A 10,353-nucleotide genomic window follows, 5' to 3' on the forward strand; every position below is an offset into this window, starting at 1 on the left:
AGATTCTTGAGCAAGGGAGATGAGCTTGAAGAATATAAATTTGACAGCTGAATGGAGGGTGGATTGGAGAGGGGACAGATAAGAAGTCAAGATTTAATTAGGAAACAGCTATAACAGTCCAAGCAGGAATATAATAGGGGTCTCAATTTGAGCAGCTAGAAAGACTGTAATTACCCTTTGGAAAATGAGTCCTTATTCTCATCTTTCTCACCTGCTAACTCAAACTTAGCAAAAAGATTTTCTTCTGGTTCTTCCCTTGCAGCCACCCCATTTCACAAAAAAAAAAAAAAAAAAAAAAAAAAGTTTTCTCAAGTTAAAAATTTACAAGGTTCTTTTCAGCCCAATCTGACTTTCTATTGCCAAGTTATAAAATGTGGAGAAAAGTGATTATCATGGAAATACTAAATGACTTCCTCCTATCTAAATCCAGAAGTAATTAAATATTCCAGAATGAACTTGGGTGGGGGAGAGGGGAGAGAAATAAACTCATAACACTTAGGTCAGCAGCCTGAGTCATCAGCTGAATGCAAATGAAGCTAAAAGTCTTATGTCCCAGCTTTGTCCTACAAGGGTACCAGCATTTAACAAGAGAGTCTGAGATATCTACTTATCATAGAAAGCTGATAACATATCCCCTTGCTTGTATAAAATGTATTCCTACCTAAAATGTATATCCCTTCAGGGATTTCCTCTTTAAAGAGCTATATTAGGTGATTTCCTTTAGCATAAAACTTTGACTAATTGTTTTTTGTTTGGGGGAGGAAAAAGGCACCACTTTTTTGCATATTCCTTACTATCCCAAGAAAATTCCCTCAACCAATGGACGTCAGCATGTTCTCTGAAACTTATCATCTTAGATAGGAGCATAGATTACTGAGATATTAAGTGACTTGATTAGGGTTGCACAGCCATTATGTGTAAGAGGCAAGACTTGAACCCAGCTCTTCCTGGCTTCAAAGCAAACTCCCTAACCATGACATAAACCTACCTCTCCTTATCCATTCCAGCATCTTATTCAATACCCTTATGTGACAGCTGAGGAAACTGAGTCCTTGATAAATTAAGTAAATAGTGTTCCAAATTTAAAGTCAGTGACAGAGCAGAGACTGTCAACCCAGGTCACCTCCCTCCAATTAATCCAATACTTTTTCTACTACAAATGGAAATGTTTGAAGATATTTTACAGCAAAGCAAATAGTACTAATTTCAGCAGAGGTAGAATGTCACTAAGAATGTTTTCTATTTATATCTTTAAAGATCACATCTGGAATACTGTATTCATGTTATTAGATGAAAATTAGACCTTAAAATTTTTTGCGGGGTATTCTGCTACTTTGATGAATCTGTGAACTTATCAGTATGAATACAGCACTCCCTCCAATGGTGTAGAATCACCACCCATCCATACTCTCTTATCCTATAAAAATTATTTATCCATCTCCTCCAGTAAATCCTCCAGAGTCCACCTAACAGTGTGAGTATCTTCCTATAGATGTCTTGATATTACATACACACCAAGAGAGTACCTGGGCTGTCTATTTGTAATCCACCCATCAGGTTAAGTGTCTTCCTTGATATAATGATATTGCATCAACATCAAGAGAGAACATGTACTTTCAATTTGTCATCTCTCACCCTCTCTACTTTCCATGAATACATTTCTTTGATATCTTTTATGCCTCCTCACCTGTGCAATTTTTTCCATTGGAAATAAGCTGGGGTCTAATCACACCCACTATACAAGTTCTCCTTGTCATTTGACTAACCTTGGACTTTATTCTTTGGAGATTACGCTATTCTATTCTTCACAATCAAAAAGCATCACCAAAATAATTTAGGCATTAAAAACCGGAGTCTTCTAGGGCTGTATCCTAAAGAGATCATAAAAATGGGAAAAGAACCCACATGTACAAAAATATTTATAGCACCTCTTTCTGTGGGGGCAGAGAATTGGAAATTGAGGGAGTGCCCATCAATTGGGGAATCACTGAACAAGTTGTGGCATATGCATGTGATGGAATACTATTGTGCTACAAGAAATGATGAACAAGTAGACTTCAGAAAAGCCTGGAAAGACTTGTATAGACTGATGCTGAATGAAGTGAGCAGAACCAGGAGAACATTGTACACAATAACAGCTGCATAGTATGATGACTAACTTTAATAGACTTAGCTCTTCTCAGCAATGCAAGGACCTAAGACATCTCCAAAAGTCTCATGATGGAAAATGCTATCAATATCCAGAAAAAGAACTATGGAGTCTGAACACAGATTGAAGAATACTATTTGCTTTTTTTCTTCTTCTGTTTTGTTTTGTTTCTGCTTTCTTATGGTTGCTCCTATTTGTTTTAATTCTTCTTTAAAACATGATTAATGTGGAAAAACCTGGTTCTTGGTCTCATGGAGAACCTTTGCAGTCATTAAAAGCATTGTGCAGTTTAGTTTCCCAAAGACAATCCAGCCTGCTCTCCCCCTTTTCCATTCTGGATACAGCTGTTTTATATAAACTGTCTGTTTATAGCATCTGTCCAAGACACATTTGCTGAGAGACAAAATTATGAGCTATTCATCCAACTACATATCATAGTCTGGACAACAGTCATTCTTCATCCACTTGGTTTGTCCTACATGGATGATTAGGCCATATCCTTTTGAATGATTATGGATCCTATTTAACAGGAACTTCAATTTTCCAGGGTTTGATGTGATAAATATAGTGTTATCCATAAAGAGAACAAATCTGGAGGAACTCATATTCAATAAGGAATCCCTCTTTAATTTGGACCCTGTATAGGAAATCTATGTGAGTGGAAGACAGCTTTGGTGTACACACTTCCAGAATCCTCATCTTCCATCAAGGCTCAACTCAAAAGCCACCTCCTCCCAGAAGCCTTTCATGAATCCTTCTACTTGTTAGTATTTTCTCCCTCTTTCAAAGACTTTCTACTTATTTACATCTGTGCTAGATTCACTCTATAATATGAACTACATAAAGATGGGGCCATTTTGATGTTGTCTTTGCATCTCCTGCACCTAGCACACAGTGCCTTGTATAGAATACTCTGTTTTATGGCTTGATTAATGTTTAAAATGAAATGTATAATTTTCATAGTACAAATACTAAATTTCTTTCATCATTATTTTTCTTCTTAAATTTTTCAAATAACTTGAATAAGTATTTCATTAATTCTCTGCAAAAATGTGTTTTTATCTCATCTTTATCAATTAACGTGTTAATTCAACTCAATGCAGCAAATATTATCTATTTTGTACAAGGTACTGTGTGCTACATGCAAGGGATGCAAAGACAATAATAAAGTGGCCCTGCCTTCAAGTAGTTCACATTCACTGGGTGATTCTAACATAGATGAAAGTAAATATAAGGTATTTGGAGGAGTGAGAAAACACTAACAACTGAAGGGATTCAGGAAGGACTTCATGGAGGAGGTGGTATTTGAGTTGAGCCTTGATGGAAGATGAGGATTCTGAATATCAGAAATTATGAGATAGCTGGAAATTGTCTTGTACAGATGCATGAAGGCTAGAGTTTGAGGTCAAGTCCAGTAAAGAGGCAGTAAGCCAGTATAATTAGAAAACAGCACATGTGACTCAATTAAAAATCAACAACTATTTGTTAAGCACCTGCCACCTGCCAGGCACTATGCTATGTGTCAGAAGTACACATACAATGTGATGGGAGGAATGTGGAACAAGACCGGAGGGTAAGTTATACCCAGATGTTTTTCTAGAATACAAAAGAGCTAAATGCCAGACTGAGAGGTTTGTATTTAATCCTAAGGGGAGAGAGAACTGAAGGTTTTTGAGACTTGGGATGCCTTGATCAGCCTAGTGCCTTAGAAGGATTATTTTGACAACTGTGTGAAGGTGGACTGGAGAGAGGACAGTCTGGACACAGGAAGACCAGCGTGGGAACTATTACAACAATCCATATGAGAGGTAATGAGCATCTTGATCTAGGGACGATAGGATCACAGATTTCAGAGCTGAAAGGAATCCATCAGATCCTGACCCCTCATTTCAAAGAAAAGGAAACTACATTAACTGAGGGCCTAGTAACCTATTAGTTGTTGTTCAGTCATTTTTCAGTTATGTCTGACTCTTCGTGACCCCATTTGGGGTATTCTTGACAAAGATACTAGATTGGATTTCCATTTCTTTCTCCAGCTCATTTTACAGATGAGGAAACTGAGGCAAATAGGGTTAAGTGACTTGCCCAGGGCCACACAGCTAGTAAGTATCTAAGATCAGATTTGAACTCAGGAAGATGAGTCTTCCTGATTCCAGGTCTATCCACTGTGCCACTTAGCTGCCCAGTAGGTGATAGAGTAGATCACAAAAATCTTTTAAAATATTCATTAGATATTTCCATATCATGCCTCTTTTGGGATATGGTGTTTTATAATTGGTAGGGTATTCTTTCTAGTTCCACAGAAACTTAAATGACAGCATAAGGTCATTTCACTAATTTTATGCAATCCTTCTTTCAGTATACTAATATTAAATAAGATTATCCCAATATTAAGCCTTGTGTTACCCCCACTAGGAGACAAGCCCTTTCCCACATACTGTGTTCTTTTTATTGACTGATGGTCTTGAAATGTTAACCTCTAGCTCCAACATAGCTGCTCTAGCTTTTTCCACTTTGATAGCATTTCCTCCCCGTGTATCATATAGGTTTAATTCTTCACTACTCTGTGAGTTAATGACTAATACTTTTGCAGGGTTGTAGACTGTTTCTTACTGAGTTACAATTGAATAGCTCATGGTCACTGAAACCAAATATAAACAAAATGCTACCATCCTGTGAGGCTAGTAAAAAAAAAAAAAAATGAGGACGTGGTTAAAATAGTTCCCCACTGATAATCTTCATGGTCGGTATGAATCACCATGTTCTTCATGATTGTCTAATAATCTTTATGGATCAATAAGAATCATAGTGGTAAACACAATCCACTTAAGCTATCTCTAAGTCTATTTTTTAAACTCTCCCAATAATTTAGACAAGAGTAATGTTTTTTACCCAGAATTATCAAGATAATGATTTCAATCCTTCATCTAACTTTGTAAAACCACATAAAACTTTAGTGCTCAGTCTCTATTTTTCAATTATAAAAATTCTATTCCATCTCTGTGCTATTATCATTCAACCCAAAGTATAACATTTATGAACTCAAGTTTTGAATTATTATACTTTGTTTCTATTTATTTATAATTGTTGATGATCTGCAGTATATTAAATTCTTGCAAATAAAAGTCAGAGAAACTATTCTGTAGAACTAAGTATGAGGTTGTTGAGGTTTTTTTCCTCCAGATCATTTTTGCAGGAAGCATGGAAATTGCAAAATAGAATCATGATTTTCTATTGCTGATTTCTTATTGTATCAACTGCATTAAAATTTTCATCAGCATCTTAAATTTAAACCACTTCTTATGGACCTATCAAAAAAGCCATTTGTAAATTTCAATAGTAAATTAACATTAAACTACTAGATGAAAGAAAAAAAGATTAAATCTGCATATATTTTCCTAGAGTACATGAAGAAATGCTTTAAACTGTGGATTGTTCATTTGAAGAAAATTTCCTCAGCAATAATAGTGGTTAAAACATCCTTTCTGTCCTTTAAATTGACTTGAGAGTGTTACCATTTGCCTTTCATGATGGGGATAAGAACATATCAAATTATAACTCTGTTGAGATTTTACGAACACAGTTCAGTGCCATAGGGATAACAAAGTAGTCTGGTGGAGTCGCCTTTTCTTTTGGACCTTGTACAAATAGGGCAACAATTTCCCCAAATGTTCATCCATCAATATGATTTACTATAGGGTCTTCAGTGTCCTTTCAGAGAGAAAAACAAGAATTGCTGGCTCATAATTTATAGACTCAAGGTTAGTTCATAACATTATTTGAGGATGTGTCATAAGTCATGAGGGGGACGAAACTTAAAGTGGACACCAGTGTTATAACAGGGTTGCTCGCTAAAGAAGATGAAATTTTTCTCTGGTGTGATAATGCGTTAGTGACATTTCACAAGTTCCAGAATGAGGATTCATCTATGCCAAGAGCTTACTCAAGAGGAATTAAGTAGAAGGTCATTAAAAGAAGTTGGTCCACAAGGAAAGTGGTAACTGTAAATTTGTGGGATCTTGTGATATATCAGCCTTCATTTCTACTTGTGTCTTTAGACAAACACGTGCATTATTGTAGCTGCCTGATAGAGAAGATCTGAAACATGTATTGTGGATTACAATTTATAATGTAAATCATTAAAAAGAGCCAAGAAAATCCTGATTAAAAGCTATACCTGATGCTAGTTTTAAAAAAAGTCATCAGATTCCTGTTTACTTAGAGCAAAATAACAGATTTAACTAATGTGTTTTCTTTTTTACTGAAACGATCTCATTTTTCTTAACCTGCCAGTTCATTTGGGATATGTTGTTAAAGCCGTCTTTCTGTTGCTACTTTAATGGATCTGAGGCCTCATCAGGGTGGGTGCTTCCTCTACACTCATTTATGCCTTCCCACCCTGGACAACTTTTGTCCATGGCCTCCTGTCAATCCTAAGGTCTACCCAACATACTGGGGACTTCCTCTAGATTGCTAGACACTGCTTGAGTGCCAATGGCCTTCAATTTCCCCTCACTTGCACTATATGACCAACCTGGCTCCTTTTCTGTCCTTACATCTCTCAGATAGCATGGTTCTTCTTCTGTGTAATCCTTCATTGGTGATATGTTGCAGCCTCCTCTGAGTCCAGCTTATTGTCCACACACATTTACCCACCAGGACAGATGCACTGCTGGACGCTAGGTTGCCCGTCCAACTGCGTATTTAAAAGCAAGCATTCTTCATCCATTAGTTTTTTTTTTCCTTCCTGTGCAGAGCTATACTGTTGCCTTGTAAGTGATGATGGGTCTCATCCAGGAAGCTCTTCAGTGTTCTGGAGTGCTCAATGCAATCAGTACAATGCCACACATAAACATGAACATGCCACACATAAACATGAACATCTGTAGGACTATCATCTATAGGGAACTTTTTTTTCATTTGGAAACTAAACTGAACATCCTCCATGATAGTGATAAACACTTTTGGGAAGCATACATCTCTCTGCTGTACATATCATTTGATATTAATAATCAGTAGGTTATCAAAGTTGCCTATTTTTTTTATCCTTCCAGGAATCTTGTGATTTTAACATATATGCATGGGGAATTTGTTGGTGGAAGAAAGCCAGTATTTTGCTCAACTGAACCAAATATCATCGACAAATAACAAACACAGCAAGATGTTATATTCTCTACTTAGGATGCCCTTCCATACATGCATAAAATCATAAGAGTTAGGAAAGTCAGGACATGAGTCAGAAGTTATTGATATTTTCTCAATAGGTTTTTTTGGTGATAACAAGGTCTGTGAATTTTTTCAAGCATTTATCATCCATCCTCTTCTCTTTCAGATGTATTAAGTATTAATCCCTCCACACCCTCAAAATTGTTCCACCTCCAGAACAGACCTCCTCTGTTTATACTTGATTGAGTCCAGCTGCTCTTAATATTTTTGTTTTCATGAGTGCCATTTCTGATTCATCATGCAGCACATCAGGGATTTTTATGTTCATGTCCAAATGTAGAAGCTCCACTGTGATTGATGGACAAATTTTTAATATAAATTTTATAGGTCTTTTCTATTTTTGTCATATTCTCCTTCCACTTTTATCCTTAAATGTTTCTTGGGATGATCTTGCTTAGTGAGGTATCTCACCAAGCTATATATGAATTTCTTTTTTCTCTACTGCCTCTCACTTTTTTTATGAAGCAATATTGCTCATAATCTTCTGCCATCCTCTTATCCTTAAGGCTAGACTAGCTAACATTCTTCTATCGACCTAGCCTTCCACCTCGAGAATCGTGCCCACACCACTATGAGACATCAGAGTAGAACCTCTACAGTGATTCAGAAATAATTCTGATAAGACTTGTCTAGGCTCTTTTCTTCTCTTCCTCACTCTTGAAGCTCTCCATGTATTTGATCATATAATTTCTCCGCAGGACTTCCATAAGTAGATGAGCAGAGGAAATAAAACTAAAGAGCATAGGTTGGTGTAAGTCAACAAGTCAACAGTTCAACAAACATGTACTAAGAACTTACTATATATAACTATGATAAGTCCTGGGGATACAAATACAAGAAAATTGAAAGAACAATTTATTAGAAATCAGGGCATCTGTCTTCTGATTCAAATTCCATCACTAGCTAACTGTGTGACCTTGAGTAAATCACTTAATTTTTTGAAACATCTCATTTGCTCACCTTCAGAATGAAAGACTAGGTGATCTTAAGGGGTTTTTTTTAGCTCTAACATTCTATGATTTTAAACCACTCAATTTTTTTTGGTATTTGCATCTTAGGCAGAAGACTCAGAGGATTAAGACTTTTAAAATATTAATTAAAAAGAAGACTTAGAATTATCTCTAGATCTCAGAAGCCATAACTATACATGTAGACACAAATTTTATATGTACATGTGTATATCTGAATCTATGTGTTTACATAAAATGTTTATGTGTATATATTTGTGTATTTATAAATTTGTATATATTCACTCCACTAGTGGAGATAATAACTTTTCCTTGGCATCTGGCTTTAAATGAAATCATAGAAGCATAGATTTAGAGATGAGAGGGACCTAGAATCCTATGAAAACTCATTGAGAGGAATGAATGTATGAATGAACAAATGAAGCATTTACTAAGCACCTACTATGTTCAAAAGCGCTGTGCTAAGTGCTAAGGATACAAACAGAAATGTAAGAGACTCCTTGCTCTTAAAGAGCTCACATTCTAATGGGAGAGACAAAAGGTATGGAAAGTTGCAGTTGCAAGTCAGATGGAAAGTTCCCATGGTCCTTAGGATGTGGCAAAGCAGATGGCAATGCCTCTTCTTTAATGTCATTTCTACTGACAAAATCCCAACAATTTCTGACGTTGAACCATTTCACAGCACCAAGGACTTTAGTGACAAGAACTTTCTTTTCTGGATGTTCAGTAGCTGTGGATGTAGCATCTGCAGAAGCAGTTGACAGGTTTCTTCCAAGGATGATGGCTTCAGGCACCAGACTGGAAGCATTGCTATTACCAAGTGTTGCAAAATATAATCAATTCCATTTTTTGTAATGTTATTTTGGTGTTCGCTATGTCCAGAATCTCTATACATCTGTGATATATAGATGTGAGACTTTAGCATAGTTTGTAGGTCTTTAGCCTCTCTCAATTCTATCTTATGAGCCATGTTTTCTGGCATATTTTTCTATGATTTCCCCTTATATCCACCTTCTCATTGGTCATCTAGTCCAAATCCCTCATTTTACATTTTGCTCATTTATTTCTCACAGATAAGAAAACTGAGGCCCAAAGAGGTTACATGACTTACCCAAGGTCACATGGGTAATAAGTAGCAAAGTTGAGATTTTCACCCAGGTCTTTTCACTCCAAATCTAGTGCTCTTTTCCACACTTACCTATATTTTTCAATTAATCCTCTATATTGTATCTACCAACATGCTAGAAGCCTTTCAATCTTTCTTTTAATATTTAGGGAGATACCAGTGCGGCATACAAAATGTGTAAAAGGCAAGTCTAAACATATAATCCTTCTGTAGTCAAAGACCTGGTTTCAAATCTTGCTTATAACACTACCAGTGTGACCTTAGTCAAATCACTTAACCTTCTACCATCTTCTCCTCTTTAAGGCTAGACTAGCTTACTGAGATCTAAAGATAATACTTAGTCTTCTTTTTAATTAATATTTTAAAAGTCCTAATCCTCTAAGTCTTCTGCCCAAAATGCAAATACTGAAGGGGGAAAAAAAGGTGAGTTAAAATCATAGAATGTTAGAGCTGAAAAATAAAAAAAACAGGATCACCTAGTCTTTCACTCTGAAGGTGAGAAAATGGGATGTTCCAAAAAGTTAAGTGATTTACTCAAGGTCATACAATTAGCTAGTGATGGAGTTTGAACCAGAAGACAGATGCCCTGACTTCTAATAAACTGTTCTTTCAATTTGCTTGTATTTGTATCCCCAGGACTTATCATAGTGCTTTGCATACAGTAAGTTCTTAGTACATGTTTTTCATTTGTCACAGTTACATACATTCATTGTGGAATTGGTATTTGGTAAGAAGGGAGTCATACTTTGGATGTATAGCTTACTCATTTTCCTAATTCATAAAATGAAAGGGTTGAACCAGATGATCTCTGGAATCTCTTCCAGGAATGGAGATGTAACCCCAACCCTAATGTCCAACTATTATTCTTCATTCTCACGATATGA

The sequence above is a fragment of the Vombatus ursinus genome, unplaced genomic scaffold (assembly GCF_900497805.2).
Source record: "Vombatus ursinus unplaced genomic scaffold, bare-nosed wombat genome assembly UNPS02014830.1, whole genome shotgun sequence".
Classification (NCBI taxonomy): domain Eukaryota; kingdom Metazoa; phylum Chordata; class Mammalia; order Diprotodontia; family Vombatidae; genus Vombatus; species Vombatus ursinus.